This window comes from Hemitrygon akajei, chromosome 14 (genome assembly GCF_048418815.1).
Source record: "Hemitrygon akajei chromosome 14, sHemAka1.3, whole genome shotgun sequence".
Classification (NCBI taxonomy): Eukaryota; Metazoa; Chordata; class Chondrichthyes; order Myliobatiformes; family Dasyatidae; genus Hemitrygon; species Hemitrygon akajei.
The window spans coordinates 75,804,346-75,819,681 of NC_133137.1; positions in this window are offsets into that span (position 1 = coordinate 75,804,346).

The following is a 15,336-nucleotide window of genomic DNA, read 5'->3' on the forward strand; positions in this document are numbered from 1 at the left end:
ATGGGAATCGGAACTAAAATGCTTGTCCATCGGGAAGTTCTGCTTTTTGTGTATGGAGCTGCCGTGCTCAGTGAATTGGACTCCCAATTTAAGGGGGCCAATCAGAATCATAAATATTCATAGAAATATATGCAAATAATTAAATCTATATTAAGATAAATACTGTCCTTTAGAATCTATTGATCAGTTTGTAGTTAATTATAAACAAACAAACAAAACAAAGAAAAATAATTGAAGTGTCTTACTTGTAACTAGGGTCTGCATTGCAGACTTTCTTATACAATGTCTAGCAGTCTCAGTGGCGAAGTGTTGAGCACCATTGAGCACATCTACATAAAGCATTGTTTAATCACCCAGGCCACGCTCTCAACTCGCTCCTTACATCACAAAGAAGGTGCAGGAGCCTCAGGACTCACACTACCAGGTTCAGGCACAGTTATTACCCCTCAACCATCAGGTTCTTGAACCTAACTTCACTTGCCCCATCATTGAAATGTTCCCACAACATATATGGCTCACTTTCAAGGACTCTTCATGTTCTTGATGTTTATTGCTGATTTATTCATTATTATTCTTTCTTTCTTTTTGTATCTGCATGGTTTGTTGTCTTTTGCACACTGGTTGAATGTCCGAGTTGGGATAGTCTTTCATTGATTCTATTATAGTTATTATTCTATTATGGATTTAGGTGAGTAGCTGGGTAGCTGTCAGAAGAAATAGAAATATGAATAAGCAGTTAGCGCAGATCACCCCTGTAGTCATTCCCCTCAAAACTAAGTATACAGTTTTGGACATTGATGTGGGGGATGATCTCTTAGGGGAATGACACGGAGACCAGGTTACTGGCACTGAGCATGGGTCCATGATGCAGAAGGTAAAAGAGGAAAAAGAGGGGAGCGGTAGTGATAGGGGACTCAATAGTCAAAGGAACAGACAAGAGATTCTGTGGGACACCTGAATGGTATGTTGCCTTGCAGGTGCCAGGTTCAGGGACATCTCACATCACATCCACAGCATCTTAGAGAGGGAGGGAGAGCAGCCAGATATCTTGGTACATATTGGTACCAATGATCGTAAGAAGTAAAAGCAATGAGGTCCTGAAGAGAGAATTTAGAGAGCTGGGCAGAAAGCTGAGAAGTAGGACCTCCAGGATAATAATTTCTGGATTGCTACCTGTGCCACATGCTAACGAGGGCAGAAATAGGATGATTTGGCAATAAGTGCGTGGCTGAGAAGCTGATGCAGGGGGCAGGGCTTCAACTTATTGGATCATTGGAATCTCTTCTGGGGGAAGATACGACCTGGACAAAAGAGATGGGTTGTACTTGAACCAGAGGGAGACCAATATTCTTGCGGGCAGGTTTGCTAGAGCTGTTGGGGAGGGTTTAAACTAATTTAGCTGGGGGTGGAAACCGGAGTGAAGGGACTCAGGACAGGACAGATGGTAAAAAAGCAAAGATAGCGTGCATTCAGAAAGGGCAGGACAAAATTGCAGCCAGCAGGGTGACTATCAGTGCAATAGGGATGCAAAATCAAACAGGGTAGCAAATACAGCACTCAAAGTGTTACATCTCAATGTACAGAGTATAAGAAATAAGGTGGATGATCTTGCTGCACTGTTACAGATTGTCAGGTATGATGCTGTGGCCATCACTGAATCATGGCCGAAGGATGGTTGTAGTTGGGAGCTGAATGTCCAAGGTTACACATCGTATCAGAGGGATAGAAAGGTAGGCAGAGGGGATGGAATGGCTCTGCTGGTAAAGAATGGCATTAAATTATTTGAAAAATAGTACATAGGATCAGAGGAACTGCACCCTAGGATTCTGAAAGAGGTAGCGTTAGAGATTGTGGTGGCATTAGAAATGATCTTTCAAAAATCATTGGACTCTGACATCATGCCAGAGGACTGGAAAATTGCAAATGTTACTTCACTCTTTAAGAAAGGAGGAAGGCAGCAGAAAGAAAATTATAGACCAATTAGCCCAACCTCAGTGGTTGGGAAGATGTTAGAGTCAATTGTTAAGGATGGGGTGATGGAGTACTTGGTGACACAGGACAAGATAGTACAAAGTCAGCATGGTTTCCTTCAGGGAAAATCCTGCTTGACGAACCTGTTATGCAGCCATGATTCCCCTTTTCATCCGCACAGGAGATTACAAGTAGGATAGATAAAGGGGATGGAGTGAATGTTGTATATTTGGACTTTCAGAAGGCTTTTGACAAGGTGCCATGCATGAGGCTGCTTACCAAGTAAAGAGACCATGGTATTACAGGAAAGTTACTAACATGGTTACAGCATTAGCTGATCAGGAGGAGGCAGCAAATGGGAATAAAGGGATCCTTTTCTGGTTGGCTGCCCGTGACTAGTGGTGTTCTGCAGGGGACCTCTTCTTCTTATGCTGTATATTAGATGATGGAATAGGTGGCTCTGTTGCCAAGTTTGCAGATGATGCGAAGATTGGGAGAGGGGCAGGTAGTGTTGTGGAAACAGCTAGGCTGCAGAAGGACAGGCAAATTAGGAGAATGGGCAAGACATCGGCAAATGAAATGAAATGTTGGAAAATACACGGTCATGCACTTTTGTAGAAGAAATAAATGTGCAGACAATTTTTGCAGAGCACCCTAGCACCCTAAAGGTTAACTTGCAGGTTGAGGAGGTGGTGAGGAAGACAAATGCAATGTCAGCATTCATTTCAAAAGGTCTTGAATACAAGAGCAGGGATATGATGCTGAGGCTTTATAGGGCACTGGTGAGTCCTCACTTTGAGTATTGTGTACAGTTTTGGGCTCCTCATCTGAGAAAAGATGTGCTGGTGTTGGAGAAGGTCCAGAGACGGTTCACAAGGATGATTCCGAGAATGAAAGGGTTATCATACAAGGGACATCTGACAGCACTGGGTCTGTACTCATTGGAATTTAGAAGGGTGAGGGGGGCTCTCACTGAAACCTTTCAAATGTTGAAAGGCATATTCAGAGTTGATGTGGAAAAATGTTTCCCATGGTGAGGGAGTCTAGGACAAGAGGCACAGCCTCAGGATAGAGGGGCGCCCATTTAAAACAGAGATGTGGAGAAATTTCTTTAGCCAGAGGGTGGTGAGCTTGTGGAAATTGTTACCAGAGGCAGCTGTGGAGGCGAGGTCATTGGATGTTTTTAATGAAGAGATTCATTGGTTCTTGATTGCACACAGCATTAAAGTTTATGGGGAGAAGGCCAGGGAGGGGGGTTGAGAAGGGGGAGAAAGGATCAGCCATGATTGAATGGTGGAGCAGACTCGATGGGCCAAATGGGCTAATTCTATTCCTGCATCTTATGGTCTTATTGAGTATGCCCGCAAGAAAATTAATCTCAGGTTGTATATGGTGACGTGTATGTACTTTGACAATAAACTTACTTTAAACTGTTTGGTTTGAACTGGGAGGTTAGAAATATAGACATTTGTTCTTCAGTTAGACTCTAAATATCATGTAAAACTCCACGGGCACAGATGTTAGAGACAATTTAACTCATGAGGATGATGTTCAAGATTGGGAGTTAGGTTCTAAGCCAGTTGTTTCGAACCTTTTTAGTGCCATTAACTGAGGGGTCCTTAGACCCTAGGTTGGGAACCCCTGTTCTAGCCCAAGTCTATTTCCATGATAGTATTTTTCTAATGTTTTCTGACCAGAGCAGTCATTCACATTTTTTGATGCTTTTAGTAACAACAACATTGACTTCTGAAGAGGATGAACTTGGCATATAGCCCTGCCCACCAGTATGTTGCTTTGGGAAACCTGTCAATTCCATGGATCTAATTAAACTGGAAGCACAAATTCAGAAAATCAGACTTAATATGTTAATCTTTCTATTGAACAAGATAAATATGGTAACGCAGTGTTTCAGTTACTGAGCTATTAATTCAGTAGTGTTATTTCTACTCTGGTGAATGAGTTTAAACCCTGTTGTAGTAACTGAAGTATTCAAGCATAATTAATTAAATAAATCTGGAATAAAAGTATAAGTGAACAACTGGGTTATCAGAAGAACCATTTCAGTTTCCTAAATTCCTTGGGTAGGAAACATTTTGTTCTCACTGCTCTGATCTGTATGCAATGCCAATTCCACAACACTCTGAATGGTATTGAACTGCAGTCTGAAATAAACAGGAAACACTTTCTCTCTCTCTCTCTCTCTCTCTCTCTCTCTCTCTCTCTCTCTCTCTCTCTCTCTCTCTCTCTCTCTCTCTCTCTCTCTCTCTCTCTCTCCTCTCTCTCTCTCTCTCTCTCTCTCTCTCTCTCTCTCTCTCCCTCTCTCTCCCTCTCTCTCCATCTCTCCCCTCTCTCTCCTTCTTTCTCCCTCTTTCTCTGTCTCTCCCATATCTCCATTTTCTCTCTCCCTCTCTCTCGGTCCCTTTCACTCCCTTCCTTTCTCTCTCTCTCTCCCTCTTTCTTCAACAGCGACCCCACTTCTCTTTTTATTTCTCTGTAGCTGCGGCCTGACCTGCTGAACACACTAATGTTTTCTGGTTTTATTTAATAATAAGGACAGTTTCATTCAGCCAATATGTGCTGATATTGCCAGTGATTCCCACTTTATACTGAATAACATAAAAACTATCCTCACATGACATGAAATGTTGTTGCTTTACATCTATTAACTTTGTGTCAGTTAGATGCTGTACAGATTACTTGCAGGCTCAAGGAAATAACCAGCACACAGTCCTCACTTCCTCCTGCCCTGAGAACCCACTTTCATCACATATTTAATGTGAAAATAAATGTTTGAAAAATCTGATATTTTTGCCCTTTAAAATAACATCTGCAAAGGGATTAGCTCAAGTAGGCAAATTAGTTAGCATTAACAAGTTGGACCAAAGGGCCATGCCATTCAACTCAAGGACCTGATGACACTAAATATTGAATCCAGTTCTCTCTCCAAGATCCTTCTTTATTAAACATCAGATATCTTGTTCACTCAGAGTTTTCTTTCAGGAAATTTCAGTTAAGGAATAAAGAAATGTTTTCACCGAATTGTCTCCTGCCACCCACCCCCCCCAACCCCTACCCCCCGTACACCTCTTCCCGGAAATAAGATATCTATAAGTATTTCTTAAGTGATATCATAAGTATTTAACTATTCAAAGATTCAAGGTATATTTATTACAAAGTATACAACCTTGAGATGTGTCTTCCTCACAGACAGTCATGAAACAAAGAAAACCATGGAACCTGTTCAAAGAAAAACATCAAACCCAACCCAACACACACACACAAAAAAACAAATCATGTAAATGGCAACAAAACAAAATGAATGAAAAACATAGAATAGAAAACCCAAAAATGAAAGAGTTCAGGCATATTCAGTTCAGCCAACCCGGAAACAAAGAAAACCAGGGAACCCATTGTTGCATGGCATACAGTACTGTTGAGAAGCCTTAAGCATCCTAGCTACAAAGTATATAGATATTCCTAAAACTCTTCAACAGTACTGTCATTGCGGGGGCTGCAAAGAAAAGGGCCATTAGGATCATCACAGAGGCTGTTGAACAAGCCTCCAAAGGGCTATGGATCAAGAAGTGTGACCCATAGACCAATGCTGCTGGGACATAAGCTGGGGCCTGATCAACTCTGGCTGCTCATCTGGTCGAAGGTGTCTGATGTTGAAAGACCTGAAACACCCGATGATGCCAGGTTACATCACTGATGATGTGCCCCAGCACATCTTAGGATGTATCTCAGCAGCATTATATCCTTGTTCACTAGAGAGTGTCTCAAACTAGTTAAGTGTAAATCAGGTACTGATATTTAAAATGTATGGATCAACATTTTAATTGAAATATATCTCCAGAACAATAACTGACTTAAATAATCTGTTTTAGTATCTGAGACAAGTAGTCTTGGTTCTCCAAAACTCTACTAATGTGACTCAAGATATAATGTTGTAATTGGGTGCCATGGTAGTGTAGCGGTTAGTGAAACGCTGGGGAGTTCTGGAGTCCAGTATTCAAATCCAGCGCCAGTCCATAAGGAGTCTCTCCCTATGGAATGCATCGGCCTTCCCCAGGGGCTCCAGTTTTCTCCCACAGTCCAAAGATGTACTGGGAATGTTAATTGGTCATTGTAAGTTGTCCCATGATTAGGTAAGGGTTAATTGGGTTGTGGGGTTGCTGAGGCAGCACAGCTCGAAGGGCACAAAGGGCCTACTCCTTGCAGTATTGCAAAATAAATTACTCATTCATTAACAAAAATGACTATGGAAAGCATGAATCGATAGGGGAGGTTACGAACTTATGGTGTAGATCTTCTGATCTACCAAGCCCTCAAAAAGGCAACCTTTTTTCTATGAATTAGTAATTATTCTGTTAGACAGTCAGATTGACTGATTGTAGCGGTCTATCCACTAATGTATAGCAATCCAATTAGCATGAAAATGCACTTTACTCAGTGAAATATACACTTTAGCATCAGGACACTTTGTAAGTAGCTTATCCTCAATTAGCACATGTCCGTCAATGCTAACCACTTTGCACAAAGCATTGGTCACGTCAGACATTATTCAATAACTAGGTCAAGGAGTTAAAACATTAATCCTACTTTCCTTTCTCTCTCTCAACCAGAATCAGAATTAGGTTTAATATCACTGGCATATGTCGTGAAATTTATTGTTATGTGGCAGCAGTACATTGCAATACATAATAATGAAAACTGTGAATTGCAGTAAGAAGTATATATACTACTTACACATTCTGAAGGGACATATATATGTGTGCCAGAAATCTAATGGCAGAGAGGAAGAAGCTGTTTCTGAATCAATGAGTGTGTGCCTACAGGCTCCTGTACCTCCTCGCTGATGGTAGCACAGAGACGAGAACTGGCTGATGGGCAGCCTTAAAGATGGGTGCTGCCTTTTTGAGGCATTGCTCCTTGAAGATGTTCAGGACGCTGGGCTGACTAGTGCACATGATGGAGCTGACAAAGTTGACAACTTTCTTCAGCTTATTTCGCTCCTGTGCAGTGTCTCCCCCACCCCCACTTAGAAGATAGTGATGCAACCAGTTAGAGTGCTCTCCACGGTGTATCTGTAGAAATTTGCGAGTGTCTTTGGTGTCATACAAGATCTCCTCAAATCCCTAACACCCTTGCCTTCTTTGTAACTGCATCATATGCTGGGCCCAGGATAGATCCTCAGAGATGTTGACACCCAGTTACTTGAAATTGCTCACCCTTTCCACTTCTGATCCCTTTACGAAGACTGGTGTGTGTCCCCTCATCTTACCCTTTCTGAAGTCCACAATCAATTCTTTGGTTTTACTGAATTTGAGTGCATGGCTGTTGCTGCAACACCACTTAACCAGCTAAAAAATGTCGCTTCTGTATGCCTTCTCATCACCTTCTGAAATTCTGCCAATAATAGTGGTGTTGTCAGCAAAATTATACTTCTCCTCCACTAATATGACCCCACTGTACAGAACACCCTCCATGAGACCATAAAACACAGGAGCAGAATTCGGCCATTCAGCCCTTTGAATCCATTCCAATGATAAAGATGGATGTAAGACCCTAGAAAATGCGAACAGCTTCCCACATCTGGATAAAATTCAAAGTTCAAAGTAAAATTTATTGTTAAGAGAATGCACTCATGCACCACGTACAACCCTGAGATGTCATCGGGATGTTATCCAGGTTTCTGATGCATACAAGAGTTTTGGGATAACTGCAGCTTTGTACACTAACGCTTTGGTGTCTGCTCGGATGTCACGATCATGAAAGACTCTTGCTTGGAGACGTCCAAAAGCTGTTCCAGCGCATCTTAGACGATGTTGGATCTCGTCATTAAGGTCGACATTGGAGGAGAGGTGACTTCCAAGATACGGAAAGTGGTCCACGTTTTCCAGGGTGGTTTCGCCAGTTGAATTGATGGTTCTATCTGATTTGTCTCAGTTGGTGATGGTTGGTAGATGATCTGCATCTTCCTGGAATCGATGGTAAGTCCAAGTTTCGTGTATGCACGGTTGAAGGCAGTCAGAATCTGTTGTAGGTGGTTTTCTGAGAGAGCTGCAACACTGTTGTCATCTGTGTATTGGAACTCGATGAGGGAACTCGTGGATGTCTTGTTTTTGGACTTGAGATGGGCAAGATTGAAAAGTCTGCCATCTGTTCTGTAGACAATTTCGATTCCTGGGGTAGGTCGTCCTTGATGATGTGGATGATTGTCGCAATGAAGATGGTGAACAAAGTTGGGTCAATCACGCATCCCTGTTTTACTCCTGATCTAACTTGAAAAGGCTCACAGTTACTGTTGCTGACCATGACTATGGCAAGCATGCCATCGTGGAGGAGTCTCAGGATTCAAATGTACTTTTCAGGGCATCCATAGCTGGATAGGACATCCCATAGGAGTTCCCTCGATACCAAGTCAAAGGCTTTGGTGAGGTCAATGAATGCCATGTACAAAGGTTGAAGTTGTTCATGGCATTTTTCTTGTATAGTTATCACATTGTGAAGATCATGTTGATTGCTCCAGGTGATGGTCTAAAACAGGCTTGTGTCTCTGGAAGGATCTTCTCGGCTAAAGACTTGAGCTGGTTGTTCATGATGCTGGTGAGGATCTTTCCTGCTGTTGCTAACAGGGAAATTCCACGATATTTTCCACATTTAAATCGATCGCCTTTCCTTTTATAGATGGTAACAATTGCTGAAAGTCTGCTGGTACGTCTTCATTTATCCAGATCTTGATGACAAGTTGATGCAGTTGGGAATGAAGCGGGTTACCTCCAATTTTGTAGACCTCGGCTGGTATTCCATCGAGGCCAGCGGCCTTGTTATTTTTCAAGGTTTTGATGGCTTCCATGACTTCTTTAAATGTTGATATTTTGCTTAGGGAGTTGTCAACTGGCTGTTTTGGAACGTTGTTAATCACATTCTTGTCAAATGAGATGGTTTGATTTAGAAGATCTTCAACGTGCTCCCTCCAACTAGAATTGATGTCAGCATTGCTCTTCAGGATGGTTGAACTATCTTTGCTTTTGAGAGGGGCTTGACCATGAGTGGATGGGCCAAAAATAGCTTTAGTTGCATTGAAAAAGCCTCGAGTGTCATTGGCGTCTGCTAGTTGTTGGATTTCCTGAGCTTTCTTCCTCCACCATTGGTTTTTCAGGTTTTGGGGGCTCTTCTGGACTGCAGCCTTGCAACGTGACATCTGAACAGACACAAAATGTTAGTGTACAAAGCTGTGGTAATCCCAACGCTCCTGTATGCATCAGAAACCTGGACAACATACCAACGACATCTTTTTTTTTCATTTTTCAATCTTTTTTATTGATTTTCAAATAAAGAATATACAAATCGAAAGGGGAGTTTAACAAGTAGATAATATAAAAGACATATAAACAGCAATAGTAAAAACAGAAAGTATATAATGTCAAAATCAAATAGGTAAAATATTATACTGTTATATATACAATGATCAAAATAAAAACTACAACTCCTCATAGCAATCATAAAAAAAGATTCAAAATTTTATTGATAAAGAAAAAAAAAACCACTAACTAAATTGAAACAAAAAAAAAAGAAAGAAAAAAAAGGAAAGAAAAAGAAAGATTGGGCAGTCCAATTGAGGATAAAATTTAAAAAAAGAGAGAGAAAAAAAAATACATCCTTCCGGTCATCTCTGAACATTCATGGATAAAAATTTAACAGTCTTGTAAAAACAAATCTAAAAAAGTTTTTATTCCCTTAATTTTCCATGTTAGAAAAGCCTTATCCAAAGTTGATGGTTTAAAAAATAAATTAGAATAAATATTACTAGAAAGTAAAAAATCATTTAATTCAAAAAATCTACGAAATTGAAACCAAATTTTTAAAGTATGTTTAACAATAGGGTTAAGAGCTTGTCTACCTATTCTGCAGAGCGAAAACGGAAGAGGAGCTCCTAATAAAGAAGCTAACGAAAACCCCATTACTGAATTTTCCTCCAACTGTAACCATGAAGGGCGATCTTGGTCGTCTATATCATACATCCAAAAAGTAATATAACGAATATTAATTGCCCAATAATAAAATCTAAAGTTTGGTAAAGCCAGTCCTCCATCTTTTTTTGATTTTTGCTATAAAAGTTTATTCACTCTAGAGCTTTTATTATTCCAAACATAAGACAAAATCAGAGAATTTATTTTATCAAAAAATGTTTTTGGAACAAAAGAGGGAACTGCTTGAAATATATATAAAATTTCAGTAGCATAACCATTTTTATAGCATTTATTCGACCTATCAATGACATCGACATAGGTGACCATTTAGAAAGCGCCTGTTGAGTATATTCAACTAAAGGGAAGAAATTATACCTATATAGGTCTTTAAAATTTTTTGTAATTTTGATACCAAGGTAAGTAAAACGGTTTTTGGCAATATTAAAAGGTATTTGATCATAATAATCAAAATAATTATTAATAGGAAATAATTTACTTTTATGTAAATTAAGTTTATATCCAGAAAAAGTACCAAATTCCATAAATATAGATAACATAGAAGGAATAGATTTCTTAGGATTTGAAATGTAAACTAATAAATCATCCGAGTATAATGAAACTTTATGTAATTTATCCCCTCTTCTAATACCCTGCACAGAATTAGAATCCCTAAGAGCAATAGCAAGTGGTTCTAAAGCCAAATTAAATAATAAAGGGCTAAGGGGTCAGCCCTGACAGGTACCTCTATATAATCTGAAGGCATCTGACAACATCTGAAGGCACTTGAAAAGTTCCATCAACGCTGTCTTCGAAACATCTTAAGTATCAACTGGGAAGATAGAAGAACCAATGTCAGTGTGCTAAATGAAGCAAAACCAACAAGCATTGAAGCCTACGTCATCGAGAACCAATTAAGATGGAGTGGTCATGTTGTTTGGATGAAAGATGAACGTCTGCCGAAACAAATCTTCTACTCCCAGCTCAAAGAAGGCAAATGTAAAAGAGGCGGACAACAGAAGAGATTCAAAGATGTCTTAAAAGCCAACATGAAGAAATGTAACATTGACATCAACAATTGGTAAAACAATGCCAAGGACAGGAAACTCTGGCAAACCATCATCTAAGAAGGAACAGCAACTTTCGAAGCCAACAGATGTGCAGAATTAGAAGAAAAGAGAAGAAAATGGAAAGAGAGGCAGCAACAACCAAAGCCCGATCTGTCATCTGGAACTAGCTGTCCTTCGTGGAAGAACTTTCAAAGCCAAAATTGGACTGATAAGCCACTTGAGAGCCCATAAATATAACAACAGAACGAAGGCCATCATCCTCGACCTTGAGGGATTGCCACAACGATGACGACAACCCTGAGATGATTTTTTCTGCAGGCATACTTAGTAAACCTATAGAACTGTAACTGTAAATAGGATCTGTAAACTGTAAACATCAGGAACTGTAAACTGTAAACAAACTGTGCAAATGCAGATAACAAGTAAATAGCAATAAATAATTAGCATGAAATAACAAGATAAAAGAGTCCTTAAATGTGTGTAGTTATCCCCTTTTGTTCAAGAGTCTGATGATTGAGGGGTAGTAACTGTTCTTGAAACTGGTGAGAGTCCTGAGGCTTCTGTACTTTCTACCTGATGGCAGCAGTGAGAAAGGAGCATGGCCTGGGTGGTGATGTCCTTTGATGAAGGATGCTGCTTTTCTACGGCAATATTTCAGATAGATGTTCTCAATGCTTGGGTGGGTTTTACCGGTAATGTACTGGGCCGAATCCACTACCTTTTGTCGGATTTTCCACTAAAAGGTATTGGTGTTCCCATGCCAAGCTGTGATGCAACACGCTTCTCACCAAATCTCTGTTGAAGTTTGCAAAGGTTTTTGATCACATTCTGCGTCTCAGCCGACTCCTGAGGAAGTAGAAGTGCTGTCATGCTTTCTTCACAATTTTATTTATATGATGGGTCCAGGACAAGTCTTCTGAGATGGTGACTTCCAGTAATTTAAAGTTACTGAGCCTCTCCAGCTCTGATCCTCCAATAATTAGTAGCTAATGGACCTCTTGTTTTCCTCTCCTGAAGTCTATTATCAGTTCCTTGGTCTATTGACATTGAGTGAGAGATTGTTGTATTATACCATTTAGCAAAATTTTCAATCTCACTTTTGATGGAAAAAGATATGAATAATGAAATGCACGGTTATTTACAGTACATTAGCACAGCCGTTGGTTGACTGAGGAAAGAGATGCTTGAGGATCAGACCTCAAACCTCACACAAAGCTTTTGGTCTACTGGGCAGCAACGATCCCTGCCTTCCTCCTGTGTCCTGAATTACTGACAGCAGGCAACTCAAGGAAATATAATACAAACCCTAAAATCTCTCTAAAATGCTCCAAGTTTACCCAGAGTAAGTGAATTTTTACCTCTGTCCTCCCCCAAGCCAACATCTCCGGGTTTTGGGGCCCTCATTATTCCCAATCAGCTACATTGAGCAAAACACAGTGTTTGCAGCTTCATACCAATAAGGCAGAAACTCTGCTCTGATTTCTATTGTGGGACGATACTATAGGCCAGCAAGTTGAGCTGATACCTTACATCTCCAGAGACCAATGTTCCTTTATGACCTTTGGTGTTATATGAGTGAAGTTTACGTGTTACTCCCTGTGACTACAGGGGTTTCTTCTGGATACTTGAGTTGCCTCTACTGGTGCAGAACTCCGTGGGTTGGTGAACTAATTGGCCACTGTCAATTGCCCCTAGTGAGTAGGTGAGATGTAAAATCTGGAGGGAGGTTCAAAATTCAAAGTAAAATTATTATCAAAGTATGTATATGTCACCATATACAATCCTGAATTCGTTTTCTTGCAGGCAATCTAGAACAATAACCATAACAGAACTGATGAAAGACTGCCCAACTTGGATGTTCAACCACAACAGCAGAAGAAAACAAACTGTGCAAATACAAAAAGTAGATAATAATGACTAATAGACAAGTAATAAATGTTGAGAACATGAGATGAAATGTTCTTGAAAGTGAGTCCTTTGGTTTTAGGAACAGTTCAGTGAAGAGGTGAGTGAAGTTGAGTGAAGTTATCCCCTTTAGTTCAAAAGTCTGATGGTTGAGGGGTGGTAGCTGTTCCTGAACCTGGTGGTGTGAGTCCTGAGGCTCTTGTACCTTTTTCCTGATGGCAGCAGTGAGAAGAGAGCATGCCCTGGGTGGTGAGGGTCCCTGATGATGGATGCTGCTTTCCTGCAATGGTGTTTCATGTAGATGTGCTCAATGGCTGGTAAGGCTCTTCCCGTGATGGACTGAGCCATATCTAGTCTAAGAACTATGTTGCTGAGAATGTGGAAAGGATGTAATAGAATAAGTTTAGGACTTATGTAAGTCAGTGCTTGAAGTCAGTGGGCCAGAGAACCTGCTTCTGTGGTGTATGACTCATGGAAACAGATGAACAGAGAAAAAGATTGAAGGGTGTCTTTAAAGATTCATTGAAGAAGTGTAATACATATCTCCACTGATTGCTGGGGACCTCTGGCTTATAACTGGTCGAAATGCAGTGGAAGCACCTCTTGCCCTGCCCACAAGAGAGTCCAGTTCCCACACATCGGCCATTTTAGAACTAGAATGGAATTAAGTTGTCCTTAGTCCCAAAGAACTAGGCTGTCACCTGCAGCCTGTCTAAAAGGCAGCAATTGATCAAGCAATAATGGAATAATCATTGAAATAATCTTCAAATAATCATCAGATTTTCCAGCAAGAAGGAAACTATTCCATTAACACCAGTCAGAATTGAGTAATTTAAGTTAATCTTTAAAATATTAAATGAAATCTAATTTTCTTGAAATTAGTTGTGAGGAAAACAGATGTCATCTACTTCACCTTTCATTGCAGACTATATATCCTAGCCATTGCGGGCATTACTCTGAGATGAAAATAAATTGTCAGTGTCTGAATCGGTTTTCATTTTAATGAAAGGGTTTTATTTGCACCTGACTTTCTCATCTGCTCATGAGGTGGGGGTGGGTGGAGAGTAGAGTCCTTCATTACCATATTTAAATTAAGCTCCCACAGGGTTACACTGTAGTGTAGTGGTTAACACAATGCTTTACAGTACAGGCGACCGGGTTTCAATTCCTGCTGTTGCCTGTAAGGAGTACGTATGTTCTGTCTCATGAACGCGTGCACTTCCTCTGGGTGCTCCGGTTTCCTCACACAGTCAAAAGACGTGCCAGTTGCTGGTTAATTAGTCATTGTAAATTGTCCAGTGATTAGGCTTTGAAGGATTACTGGGTGGCGAAGTTCAAAGTGCCGAAAAGACCTATTCTATGCTCTATCTCAATAAATAATTTAAAAAGTAAATTCAGTTTAAAATTCAATAATAGGTTTCCATAGGTTCCCTATGGTTACAAAATACTGTGGAGTTGCCAGAAGCAGAATGTTAAATGCCCTTTACTCATCTTCTGGGCAGAAACAGAACTGCTCTCCTTAGGCACTTACAGAATGCTTTTCATTTCCACTCGCTGTTTCTCACTACCTTTGCTACAATTGGTACTGCCTCCCCTTTCCACAAGCATCCCAATAGTTTCCCAATCCAGGACATGGTGGATCATCAAACAACAATACACTTTAGCCCATTCTCCCTCTCTACCTGTACTTTCTAAATTACTTTGGAGTCTTCGAAAGAATACCCGGCATGGACCCCGACATCATTTGTCCAACCCAATGGCTGAGCGGAGAAGGAAAACAACGATCTTGGAATCCCGCTGTATGGTTCACTGGCATCCGTTCAAGATTAGGGTCCATGGTCATTTCCCTCAGCTGCTACCCCAGGTATTTGAGATATTTAATATTAATTATGGGTGGTGGGGTGGACACATATCTCTACCAAAGGAGGTGTAAGGTGCTCCTTCACTCATCTAGCCTGCAGGTCACCCTTGGGCAAGGTGTAGCACCTGCTTAGCCCCTCCTCCTGATTAGGATCACATGAAGCCATGGGAGCAGATGGTGGATGGTTGAATGAACAGCTGGTGCAGATCTTGGTTACATTGACAACCAGGCAGACATTCTGGAAAGTATTGATAATGACAGGGGTCATCTGTCATGTAAAGACACGGCCCAGAAGAAGGCAATGGCAAATCACTTCTGTAGAAAAATTTGCTAAGAACAATCACAGTCAAAGACTATGATCAGCTACGTCATACAATACGGCGCATGATGAATTTGTTAATCAAATCTGAAATAAGAAACAAAATGGTGGTATCGGTAATGGCTATAATGGACCTAGAGATTCCAAGTCATTAATATCCCTCATGGAAGGAAACCTACCTCTCTTGCCTGTTCTTGTTCAATGGTTCAATGGTACAATGTTTCAGTGGTTCCATTT